The sequence below is a fragment of the Schistocerca americana genome, chromosome 8 (genome assembly GCF_021461395.2).
Source record: "Schistocerca americana isolate TAMUIC-IGC-003095 chromosome 8, iqSchAmer2.1, whole genome shotgun sequence".
NCBI classification, from domain to species: Eukaryota; Metazoa; Arthropoda; class Insecta; order Orthoptera; family Acrididae; genus Schistocerca; species Schistocerca americana.
In genome coordinates this window covers 235,154,165-235,167,886 of record NC_060126.1, presented here as the reverse complement: position 1 = coordinate 235,167,886, position 13,722 = coordinate 235,154,165, and positions in this window count along the sequence as shown.

Genomic DNA, 13,722 nt, shown 5'->3' with positions numbered 1-13,722 from the left:
CCTTCGTACTCACACCTTGTCTTCATTGGTTAATCACAACCAAATCCATAGGAGTAGGGGTTTCTTCAACTTATTAACAAAATTACTACCGGTTGAAACTCACTACGCCTGTTGCAATTCCCCGGCAAGGTTCCTGCATGGGCAGAAACACCAAGTTTCAGAAAGTTATGATTGAGAACACTTGCAGATCGGTGAATTAAGATTACGGTGTGATGAGACTTTTGGTTATCTGGAAGGATTTCTACACTTTAGTACTGAGTAGGAGGTAGAGCTGGACTCAGATCTGGCACTGTATTCCACACTCATGCCCTATAAGAAAGGTAAGAATGAGCTGACGATGCAAACTACAGAATCAAAGGGGACGCGACGCTACTTAAGTTTCATCAGAGGTGAACAGTACAGTTAAAAGGCTAACAGGCAACTAGCTGCTTCCATTATGCACTTTGACGGTTCTACTAGTGTCATAGTTATTTTTCTGGGTCCTTTCTTTAAATTACTAACCATCTCGGAGTCACTGGCAGCGTGCATGATTTTCGCATGATTATGCTTTTACTATACTCATCCATCTGTTCCAATGTTAGATTTCATAATTATAATACCCTATCCATTTATTATATTTTCACCTACTTGTCTCAGTGGGTAGCTCATATGCTGATGCTTTATGGTAATAAAACAATTTGATAAAGTGACTGGTCGTTTCTGTTGTAGATAAATTGATTAATGTTTCAATGTTTGGTGTGGTACTCATATTTCCATGTTTCATTGGGCAACCTCTATTAGTTATCATTCAGCAAGACGTTTACATTGTGTGGCACTTGTGTTTCATTAGAAGTTGCACAACCTTATATGTAGCTTTGTAGCTTTTCTTCTCCGTAGGTCACCAGGGATCGAAGTTACAGCATCTTAGGGACATGCTAACCAGTTCAACAGGCACTCTACACAGTCACAGTCAGTACCATGAGTTAGAAGAAGTCATTACCAAGAAGCAGCTAGGAGCAGCAAAACAGCCAAGCCATCCATCAGGAGCAGTCACTATAGTGACATTTCGATGCTGGTGCAGTAAAAGCTATGAGAAACCTGTAGCCATTCGAAGGACAACCGAGTTTGCGGTAAGTACTCAGCCACAGTTATTAACTTCTCTCTGTCAGAATACAGGAAGGAACCAAATGACGCCTCACACTTGTCTCCTATATTGGTTAAGGTATTTGATTATGGATTACTGGAACTAGTTGCAGTTGGAGCAATTGTTTATGACATTAAAAGGTAGGACTCAGGAAGCGGGATTTGCTGGGAAGGACTACTAGATAGAGTTTTGGGTGTAAAGCCGTTGTAGGACACCTCTCCAAACAAGGCTGAACTATTGGAAAATAAATTGTTCTTAATTCGTATCCTTAAGTGTTTGCACCTCTAGTCACTTCTTAGAAATCCAACAACTTCTCCTCGCCGTTCCAAAACAACCTTGTGCTGAGCATCCTAGGAGACTTTCTCCTCTCACTTCATTGAAGTACATTAGCAAACCACGCCATACATTGTCGACAACGTCCTGATTGCGCTGATACGATATGCGCCAAGATGCGGCAGTGCGTCCACGTTGTCTCTGAAACTTACTGCAAAGCTCCTTCCAGTTTCTCCAGTGTAGATTCTTGGACATGAGTTCAAAATGAGTTCTTGTAAACCTGACTTTTGATATGGTTACGTAGTGGTTTGAGTAAAGTAGATGATTTTATTTTGTATCTTGTTGACGTAGATGCTTATTCTTACGTCAAATTTCGTAAAAAGTTTCGTATTTTGGTAAAAGATCTTCCCTACGAAAGGAAGGTTTACAAATGTGGTTTACTCGGTCGTTGGTTATTGTTAAGCAGTTGATAGGTTTAATTTTATTATAGGGATTAGTTTGTCTGCTGTAGCAGGGTTGTATCCGTTACTGGAAGCTACTGATTTTATAATTCTTTTTCTTTGTTTTATAATTTTTTTCTTTATTTAATAATTGTTTTTCTTTAGATATTCCATTTGTATTTATTGGGACATTTTTCTGCGATTCACCTCTGACCTGGCCAATATCTTTTTCTGTTTATCTGGATGGCAGGAAGAGATATGAATGTTAATATTGATACTTTGTGGTTTGCTGAAAATTTGGAACTTACGCCTTTGGCTTTTATTACAGTTTTTTAAGTCAAGACTTAATCCCGTCCAGTGATTCATGCTCTGCAGTGAAATGGACTTTGTGGTGGAATTTACTAAGCTCTTTAGCTGTGCTTTCTATTCTTCTGTTGTTCAATTAAACAGAAAAAAGTGTGTCATCAACACAGTGCTTACAGTACAACAGTTGGGTCTGAGATCAAAAATGTTAATTTCAATATTGTTAATATGCCTCTCTCTTAGCAAGCCTGCAAGCCTGCAAACTGCTTTCTATTTCCACTCACTCTTCCTTAAAGAACAGATAGTAACTGTGTGATAATATAAGTTCAACAATCTCTACGAGGTATAGTTTTATGATCTATTCATTGTTCTTCAATTTACTATATTGTTTCTTTCACAATATTTAGTGTATAAGTTGAGTATGTCAAGTTACACAGATTTAGCCGCGGATAGAATGGGGATATCTTTATGTTATTGATAAGCTCGTAACTGTTCTTGACAGACACGTTATTTTCTGTTATGCATGCGTAATGGTACTTGGTGATTCTGTAACTAGGACTGTTGGTAGAATTTACAATGGGATGTATGTAATAGTTTAGCTTGTAGATTTTAGCGCGTGATCCTTGTTTTAGTACTCACACATTTCTCAGTGTACAATACTTAGCTCCTAGTGGTTTTAAGAAGAACCTACAATTTTTAAGTAGATTACTGACTTTAATCCATAGTTTCTGAGTGGGATCGTGTTCCATTTCTCCTACGTTATTATTTCTGAAGAATTCATGAATTATGTTAACGTATCCTGATTAATAAAAGATAACAGCTGTGCTGATCTTGCCTGTCTAAACAATGGGAGCATTACCTGTTGAAAGTTTTTGGTGACGACACGTAATTTACGGTGTTCATTATAATATCCCATTGCAAATTTACGTCAAATATGTATTCCTCATAATAATTTTGTTTGCGTTGCGGATTATGGCGTTTTGATCACTGTCCTTTGCATTGACAGATGTGTACACATTTTGTGCTCACTGTTGGATCTTTAATATTGTTTTATTTACTTTGTTGGTAATATAGTGCTTAACGACTTTGTTTACATGCTTTAGTTTTACTGAAGCGTATTCCTGTACTAATTATCACTTTATAAGAAAACTTATGTTATACTCTCCTCATGCCTAAATGATAGAAACAATATGAATACACGAGAAGAAATATTATTGCTAAATTCTACTTGCATACTGCGCATCTAGGACTTGAGAAGAACTTTTCTCTTGCAAAGAGATTCGATTTCAGCTTTTAATCAAAGTAGGTTCACCAAGCGTTTTCGCTATTTTGACTGGCACGATCTGACTCATATTTTTATCTTATAAACTTTAGATTAAAGTTTTCAGAGAGAGTTATAATGGCTGTCGGCTCGTATATTTATTCATACGGAAAGTGAGTGTGTGTGTGTGACCAGTAACTGGCAGTCACAATGGATGCAGTAAGAGGAATACTAACTAGAAGGCCGTACATATTGTTGCAGTAAGTGACAGAATTTGTTATTCGATACAACTCGCCAACATCACATTATGGAGACAAGCACGTAACTTCCGTGTGCTCTATCTGAAGATGATCCTGAAAAGGTTCGAAAAATAATTGACGGGAATAATCAAACATTTAAAAAAGTGAGTGGTTGCAGTTTTCTGTATAGACATGCAGTACACAGTCACAGGTTCTAGAATATCTCTAAAGGATAAGCTGAACTTAAAGGGACAGTGATAGACGAGCCTGCCCTCAGATATGTAATAAATAGGGTGATTGCTTGCGAAATCTTGGTTGTGGTCCCGAAGTGGCACAAATTTTCAGTTGTCACCATACATTCAGCTTATTTCTTAAGCAAGCTTGTGGTCATTACACTTGATGTGGGAACATGGGAGAGATCGCAAAATCGATTGACGCTGGTGGCAAGCGAACCCGCGTCTTCTGGAGACAACCTCTGCACTTCTTAACGAGCCTACCAGCCACTCAGCTCTCGCCTCGGAGGAGCCGACGCCTTTCATCGGACCGCTTCCGCCCCCGCCGCCTTCCAGAGCCGCGCTGTGACGGACTTACTGGCGGCGCTCGGCGATAAGGCGCCACTCAGCGGCGGTATGCCCGGCTATTAGGACGGCGTCCCTCTTCCTGGCCGTGATTTCCGCCCTTATCTGCGGGTCCTCCCTAAACAAAGGCAACGCCAGGTGAGGCGCTAATCTCCCTGCCGGCCGCGGGAAAAGTGAACCTGTGTTGCGGCCAGAGGCGGGTGGCTATCAGGTGGGGTAGGGATTGTTGGGAGGGGGGGGGGGGGGATATTAATAGCCGGCGTGAGTTATCGGCTCGGCGCGCCGCAGCCTAATGGAAGCAATAAATCCGCGGCGGCTCCCTTTCAAGCTGGGAGGTCACGGCCCATCTCGGCCACACCGCCGTATCGTCCTCGCCGCCGCTGCCGCCGCCGCCGTCGCTGCGACAGGGCGCGAGCCTCCGCCCCCGGGCGCCCCTAGTTTTTTTCCTGCGCGGCTTTTAGTGCTGCTACACGGGACGTCGGGAACCCGACCGTCGACTCCGCTCTTCCTGTCGCCGGCCCTTTACGACTGACGAGCGCCGCCTCAATGCCTGTGCACGGAAGGCAGGCGGAACTCTGTGGCTACCTTGTATCACAGAAGCCGCGCCAGCCGTAGGGGGAGGCCAGAAGTAATTCTCGTCTCCACGTGTTCAGTTTAATCTCACCTGCGAGACAACCACCTTCAAGTAGTCAACACTTAGGGTAAACAAACCAATGCCGCAGAACACGCTAGGCCGCACTAAACCTACGGCTTATCTTAGAAGACAAGTCTCAAGAAAAGCAGACGAAGATTTACAGCTACTGTATACTTCCGAGAAATGTGTTTCGCAGGAACATTGCAAGATGTGGCCATTTGACTACTGTGCTTTGCACAGATATGCATGGCACGTGATTTTTCAATTAATGACGACGATGTAGCTATATATGTTTTGAGACACACTAGTGAATGGGCAATGCCTGTATTTTGAGGATGTGGGGCCGCCGGCCGCTGGTGGCCGAGCGGTTCTGGCGCTACAGTCTGGAACCGCGCGACCGCTACGGTCGCAGGTTCGAATCCTGCCTCGGCCATGGATGTGTGTGTTGTCCTTAGGTTAGTTAGGTTTAAGTAGTTCTAAGTTCTAGGGGACTTATGACCTCAGCAGTTGAGTCCCATAGTGCTCAGAGCCATTTGATGTGGGACCAATGCAGAAGAAAACGATCAAAGTTACGTAAAACTTGTACAGATGTCAGACTGAAACTGTAAGAGTCGTAGAGAAGCGGTGACTGAGAAGGACAGAAGACCAGGTTGTAGCCCAGCATCACCGGGAAACGTCAGCGAATATTTTGATGAAGGAAGTTACTGTTGACGCTGTATTTGAATGATCTAGTGGAAAGGGACAGAAGCTCTGTAAAACTGTTCGCAGATGATGCGGTTATCTGTAAGAAAGTACCAACGCCGGAAGACAGTATCGATTTGTAGAGTGAACTGTAGAGAAGTGATGAATAGTGGTGGCTATGACAGTGGACTCTGAATGTAAATTAATGTAGCATATATTCCTCGTGCAGGGCAAAAGAAATCCACAACTGCGTGTTGCACTGTTCATGATGAAAAATGAAATAAAATAATGGTGTGGCATCGATGGGCGGGAGGCTGCCTACTTGTAAGTCTTATTTCAAGTGACGACGCCACACTGGGCGACTCGTGTGTCAGTGATGGTGGAATGTTGACGAGAACGCATCACTCAGTGCACGAGCGCAGAAAATCTCCAACCCGGCATGGAATCGTAACCGGGCCTTCTGCATGGTGTGCAAAGATACTATACTTTTTTCATTTTTTTTGGGTTGACTGCATTTGGTTCGTCACTGTTCGCTGTATTTGTTCATGGCAGGCATCCCGTGACAACCGTTCAAGTTCATCGTCGATCTATCACTCATTTTTTTTGTTAGAGAGGGCAACCATCCCTCTAGAAAATTGTTAATGCTTTCGTGGCCACTTGTTGACAAACTGACTATTGACTTCTGTCTCGGGTTCTTCGGCCGACGTTCATCTAATGATTTCACTGACGTTTCGCCAGCATGACTGGCTGGCATTGTCAAAGCTTCACCCTCCATTGCCGGCGGTGAACTGGAGGCGAGCTCGCGGCCGCAGACTATATGTACCTGGCGCGCCGACGTCCGAGGGCACCTCTGCGGTCATTTCCGGTGCGGTTCTCCTCTTGCTACCTGCGACGGTCGTTCGCTGGAGTACGGGAAGCCAGGATCCGTTTACGTTAAGGCTTTCCTCTTTCTTTTTGAAGCTGTTCGCGTGTTTTTGTATTTCTACAGCTTCTCTGAACAAGCGCGTGTGATAGTGCTTCTCTACAGCCAGAACTTACGTGTCAGCGAAGTTCATTATGTCGTTGGTCTCACTCAGTGCGTGCTCTGGCAAGGCCGATTTCTCCACCTGCCCCAACCTGCAATGTCGCTTATGTTCTGTGATCGTGGTGTTGACTGACCGTCCAGTCATGCCGACATACACTTTTCCGCATGTGCACGGTATACGGTATATTCCCGACATTGCAAGTGTGTCCCTTTTCTCCTTTGCCGATCTAAGACACACTTTGATCTTCCTTGTCGGTTTGAAAATCGCCTTTACGCCACGTTTGCGCAATACACGGCCTATTCTGTCCGTCACTCTGGGAATGTATGGCAGAATTGCCGTACCCGAAATTTCTTTTTCTGATTCCTTACTTCGTCGAGTGTTTGACTCTGTTACACTTCTCATATCATTTGGGTAGTACCTTGCCGTTGGTGGGGAGGCTTGCGTGCCTCAGCGATACAGAGGGCCGTACCGTAGGTGCAACCACAACGGAGGGGTATCTGTTGAGAGGCCAGACAAACATGTTTTTCCTGAAGAGGGGCAGCAGCCTTTTCAGTAGTTGCAGGGGCAACAGTCTGGATGATTGACTGATCTGGCCTTGTAACATTAACCAAAACGGCCTTGCTGTGCTGGTACTGCGAACGTCTGAAAGCAAGGGGAAACTACAGCCGTAATTTTTCCCGAGGACATGCAGCTTTACTGTATGATTAAATGATGATGGCGTCCTCTTGGGTAAAATATTCCGGAGGTAAAATAGTCCCTCATTCGGATCTCCGGGCGGGGACTACTCAAGAGGACGTCGTTATCAGGAGAAAGAAAACTGGCGTTATACGGATCGGAGCGTGGAATGTCAGATCCCTTAATCGGGCAGGTAGGTTAGAAAATTTAAAAAGGGAAACGGATAGGTTAAAGTTAGATATAGTGGGAATTAGTGAAGTTCGGTGGCAGGAGGAACAAGACTTTTGGTCAGGTGATTACAGGGCTATAAATACAAAATCAAATAGGGGTAATGCAGGAGTAGGTTTAATAATGAATAAAAAAATAGGAGTGCCGGTTAGCTACTACAAACAGCATAGTGAACGCATTATTGTGGCCAAGATAGACACAAAGCCCATGCCGACTACAGTAGTACAAGTTTATATGCCAACTAGCTCTGCAGATGATGAAGAAATTGATGAAATGTATGACGAGATAAAAGAAATTATTCAGGTAGTGAAGGGAGACGAAAATTTAATATTCATGGGTGACTGGAATTCGTCAGTAGGAAAAGGGAGAGAAGGAAACATAGTAGGTGGGTATGGATTGGGGGGAAGAAATTGAAGAGGAAGCCGCCTTGTAGGATTTTGCACAGAGCATAACTTAATCATAGCTAACACTTGGTTCAAGAATCATGAAAGAAGGTTGTATACCTGAAGGAATCCTGGAGATACTAAAAGGTATCAGATAGATTATATAATGGTAAGACAGAGATTTAGGAACCAGGTTTTAAATTGTAAGACATTTCCAGGGGCAGATGTGGATTCTGACCACAATCTATTGGTTATGAACTGCAGATTGAAACTGAAGAAACTGCAAAAAGGCGGGAATTTAAGGAGATGAGACCTGGATAAACTGAAAGAACCAGAGGTTGTTGGGAGTTTCAGGGAGAGCATAAGGGAACAATTGACAGGAATGGGGGAAAGAAATACAGTAGAAGAAGAATGGGTAGCTCTGAGGGATGAAGTAGTGAAGGCAGCAGAGAATCAAGTAGGTAAAAAGACGAGGGCTAATAGAAATCCTTGGGTTACAGAAGAAATATCGAATTTAATTAATGAAAGGAGAAAATATAAAAATGCAGTCAATGAAGCAGGCAAAAAGGAATACAAACGTCTGAAAAATGAGATCGACAGGAAGTGCAAAATGGCTAAGCAGGGATGGCTAGAGGAAAAATGTAAAGATGTAGAGGCTTGTCTCACTAGGGGTAAGATAGATACTGCCTACAGAAATATTAAAGAGACCTTTGGAGAGAAGAGAACCACTTGTATGAATATCAAGAGCTCAGATGGCAACCCAGTTCTAAGCAAAGAAGGGAAGGCAGAAAGGTGGAAGGAGTATATAGAGGGTTTATACAAGGGCGATGTACTTGAGGACAATATTATGGAAATGGAAGAGGATGTAGATGAAGATGAAATGGGAGATAAGATACTGCGTGAAGAGTTTGACAGAGCACTGAAAGACCTGAGTCGAAACAAGGCCCCGGGAGTAGACAACATTCCATTAGAACTACTGATGGCCTTGGGAGAGCCAGTCATGACAAAACTCTACCACCTGGTGAGCAAGATGTATGAGACAGGCGAAATACCCACAGACTTCAAGAAGAATATAATAATTCCAATCCCAAAGAAAGCAGGTGTTGACAGATGTGAAAATTACCCAACTATCAGTTTAATAAGTCACAGCTGCAAAATACTAACGTGAATTCTTTACAGAAGAATGGAAAAAGTGGTAGAATAGGACCTCGCGGATGATCAGTTTGGATTCCGTAGAAATGTTGGAACACGTGAGGCAATACTAACCTTACGACTTATCTCAGAAGAAAGATTAAGAAAAGGCAAACCTACGTTTCTAGCATTTGTAGACTTAGAGAAAGCTTTTGACAACGTTAACTGGAATACTCTCTTTCAAATTCTGAAGGTGGCAGGGGTAAAATACAGGGAGCGAAAGGCTATTTACAATTTGTACAGAAACCAGATGGCACTTATAAGAGTCGAGGGGCATGAAAGAGAAGCAGTGGTTGGGAAAGCAGTGAGACAGGGTTGTAGCCTCGCCCCGATGTTATTTAATCTGTATATTGAGCAAGCAGTAAAGGAAACAAAAGAAAAATTCGGAGTAGGTATTAAAATTCGTGGAGAAGAAGTAAAAACTTTGAGGTTCGCCGATGACATTGTATTTCTGTCAGAGACAGCAAAGAACTTGGAAGAGCAGTTGAACGGAATGGACAGTGTCTTGAAAGGAGGATATAAGATGAACATCAACAAAAGAAAAACGAGGATAATGGAATGTAGTCAAATTAAATCGGGTGATGCTGAGGGGATTAGATTAGGAAATGAGACACTTAAAGTAGTAAAGGAGTTTTGCTATTTAGGGAGTAAAATAACTGATGATGGTCGAAGTAGAGAGGATATAAAATGTAGACTGGCAATGGCAAGGAAATCGTTTCTGAAGAAGAGAAATTTGTTAACATCGAGTATAGATTTAAGTGTCAGGAAGTCGTTTCTGAAAGAATTTGTATGGAGTGTAGCCATGTATGGAAGTGAAGCATGGACGATAACCAGTTTGGACAAGAAGAGAATAGAAGCTTTCGAAATGTGGTGCTACAGAAGAATGCTGAAGATAAGGTGGGTAGATCACGTAACTAATGAGGAGGTATTGAATAGGATTGGGGAGAAGAGAAGTTTGTGGCACAACTTGACTAGAAGAAGGGATCGGTTGGTAGGACATGTTTTGATGCATCAAGGGATCACAAATTTAGCATTGGAGGGCAGCGTGGAGGGTAAAAATCGTAGAGGGAGACCAAGAGATGAATACACTAAGCAGATTCAGAAGGATGTAGGTTGCAGTAGGTACTGGGAGATGAAGAAGCTTGCACAGGATAGAGTAGCATGGAGAGCTGCATCAAACCAGTCTCAGGACTGAAGACCACAACAACAACAACAACAGTACCCATTGCTCCTCAGAACACATTCCAGGTGTTGCGTTTCGCGTCTGAGGTGCTGCCGGCCGCGGTGGCCGTGCAGTTCTAGGCGCTCCAATCCGGAGCCACGCTGCTGCTACGGTCGCAGGTTCGAATCCTGCCTCGGGCATGGATGTGTGTGATGTCCTTAGGTTAGTTAGGTTTAAGTAGTTCTAAGTTCTAGGGGACTGATGACCACAGCATTTGAGTCCCATAGTGCTCACAGCCATTTGAACCATTTTTTTCTGAGGTGCTGCGGCTCACATATTTGTCCTGCTCGCGTTACGAGCGTATTAATCATGGCTCTTTTCTGGCTCGGGTGGTGGTTTGATAGTTTGTGCAGACCGACGAGGTAATAAAATTCGCCGACACGGACGTTCTGGTTGTAGAGAAGCACTATCACACGCGCTTCTTCAGAGAAGTAGTAGAAATACAGAAACACGCGAACAGCTTCAACAAGAAAGACGAAAGCCTTAAGTAAACGGATCCTAGCTTCCCGTACTGCAGCGAACGACCGTCGCAGGTAGCAAGAGGAGAACCGCACCGGAAATAACCGCAGAGAAGCCAGGTCCCCCGACTTGAATGCACCATTACATAGGCGTCATTATTAGACTTGTAATTAGTTTAACCCTACAGATAAATACTGTCATTTTGTTGCATGTGGGCCTAGCATGTGTGAAAAACCCAGAGTGGTTAATGAATGGACATATCTACGTGATTTCTAAATTTTTCAAACCACTCAAGCTCTGTCATTGTTATTGACGTAAGTGTTTACATGTTGTATGGACTTGTATGGACTTAACGTCCAAGTTCGTAATTATAGTGTCAGTTACTCTAAATTTGTGTTTGTTTAATCATTTACTTTGTAAGTGCTAAGGTTTTTTTTATTTTATTTATTTATTTATTTATTTATTTTTTACACACACAGAACCAACAGTGTCCGACATGTCATTGTGCTTACAGAACAGTCGAGGCTGACGTTAACATACTAGTTATATTCCTCCCTTGTAATATTCTTCAAACGCAGTTTTAAACTGGCCGTCCGCAGCTCGTGGTCGTGCGGTAGCATTCTCGCTTCCCACGCCCGGGTTCCCGGGTTCGATTCCCAGCGGGGTCAGGGATTTTCTCTGCCTCGTGATGACTGGGTGTTGTGTTCTGTCCTTAGGTTAGTTAGGTTTAAGTAGTTCAAAGGTCTAGGGGACTGATGACCAAAGATGTTAAGTCCCATAGTGCTCAGAGCCATTTGAACCATTAAACTGGCCCTTGGGTACATTTTCAGTGCGAGTGACGACAGGAATTTCTTAGCATACTTTACATCTCCAACCGCACATCGCTCGCACAAAGCTTCACTGTTCCACAATCATACGCGGCACTTTCTAAACGGGAAACGGAGCCACGCAAGTATATGTTGCTTCCCTTTCTCAATCTGATGCTTAATTATATTAATAATAATAATATTACCTTACATGAGATTATCTTGGACTTGATTCGCTTCCTAAGGAAACCACATCGAATTGGATCTATTGCTATAAGTTTATCGACCTTCCCACACAACTTAGCGACAGCACCTTCGTGTATACTGATGGTTCTAAGACCGACCGTGGTGTCGGGAGTAGCTCCGGCTTGGTACCGACCATTCTCGGTACAGGCTTCCAGTACACTGCTCAATATTTACAGCAGAGCTCTTCTCCCTCCATCAGGCCATACAGTACTTCCGGCGACACAGGATTTTCAGTTATGTCATATGCGCTGATTCTCTCAGCACTCTTCTCAACCTCTATGTGCTGTACTCAGTCCACCCCTTAAGGCAAAGGATTCAAGAAAGCTTCCATTTGCTCGCTGCTGAGGGAGACACTGTGATGTTCATGTGGGTTCCTGGTCAACTCGGTCCGACGGGAAATGAGGCCGCTGACGTTGCTGCCAAGGCTGCAGTCCTCCTACTTTGGTCCGCTAACTCTTCCGTCCCTTCGGATGAACTCCGTGTTGCCGTCTGTTGACAGGTGGTGTCACTTTGGCATCACCACTGGTCTTCTCTTCACGAGAACAGGTGCCTGGGAATTAAATCTCATTGTCGCCAACATTTGACGGTTCGCCATTTCCTGATCAAATGCCCTTTTTTAACGACGTACGTTCTCATGTATGTTTCCTTTTTAAATTATCGGTTGTTATAGTCAACGATGCGCGGAATTATGACTACGTTTTACTTTTTATCCGTCGTAGCAAAATGGCGAAAGACATTTAACCTTTAGTTCGGGACCTCCGTTGTCTCTACAGCGTATCTTGTGGACCTTTCTCCACGAGAAAGTCCTTGTTCTTAGCTCGCTCTCGTCCATTGGGCGTAACGTACAGTCGCTTTTAAGTTCTCTCACTTCTTGATGATCTCAGGTAATGAAATGGGTACTTATGACCTTAGGCGTTTTTGCGCCCTAAAACAAACAAACAAACAAACAATTTCATATAGCAGACAACTTCACCGAATCCAACTGGAAGCAAGGGCTATATACACATGATGAAACAGTCGTGTGCGAACTGTGTCAAGTGGAAATTTTTAAAATCATTGGTTAGGCGATAATAGTGTAACGATCCCCTGTAGGGTTTCGTAGCTCATTCGGATAAAACGGAACCCCAGTAGGATCACTTTATTGTCCGTCCGTAGGTCTGTCTACCTGTCTGTCTGTCGGACTGTTAGGAACCCTTTTTCTCAGGAACCGGTGGGCGTACCAAGTTGAAATTTATGTCACATAGCTAAAGTCCACACTCTTGGTGTTGCACAAACCAAAAGTTTCTAAGTAAACGCAATCAAAAGATGCGGTCATTTATGTCACATTTTTTGAGACTCGCATCTCACTCATCATTAAGCGTAGGATACTTTCCGTTGATCTACACTTATTAAATTAGGCGAGAAGCAGACATTCACAGTCAAGTTAAAGAAAAAAATCCGAAAACTGTTAATTTGTAATTATATCACACGATTTTTCTTCTGTTATTTTATCCGACTGCGTACCTGTCCGCTGTTAAATCCCTTTTTATGAGGAAGTGTTGATCGATCAAGTTCTGACTTGTCGCATAGTAAGGTCTATGGTTGCTTGGTGATGTGAAAAAGCGTAAGCTTCTAAGTCAGTGCAGTGTCTATTCATTTCTCTTCATGGCTATGTACAGGAATATGATAATCTTATTAGGTGTAGACAGAAACTTGACTACAGACTAATGCCGACTAATGCAGACTGACTAATCGGAAATCTGTACATTCGTTATAATACCTCGAGCGTTCAGGTATCACTGCGCGAGTGTGATCCGGGAGGAGAAAAGGTTCTACGTTAGCAGCAATCTCATTGGCTGCGTTACATATTAATACGCGGATCGGCGGAAGCAGAATTTGGTCCATCTCTAAGACAGCGCCATCTCGTAGTGCGGAGACGGACGAGCGCTGCGCCTGCGCCTGCGCTGTTGTGCTTA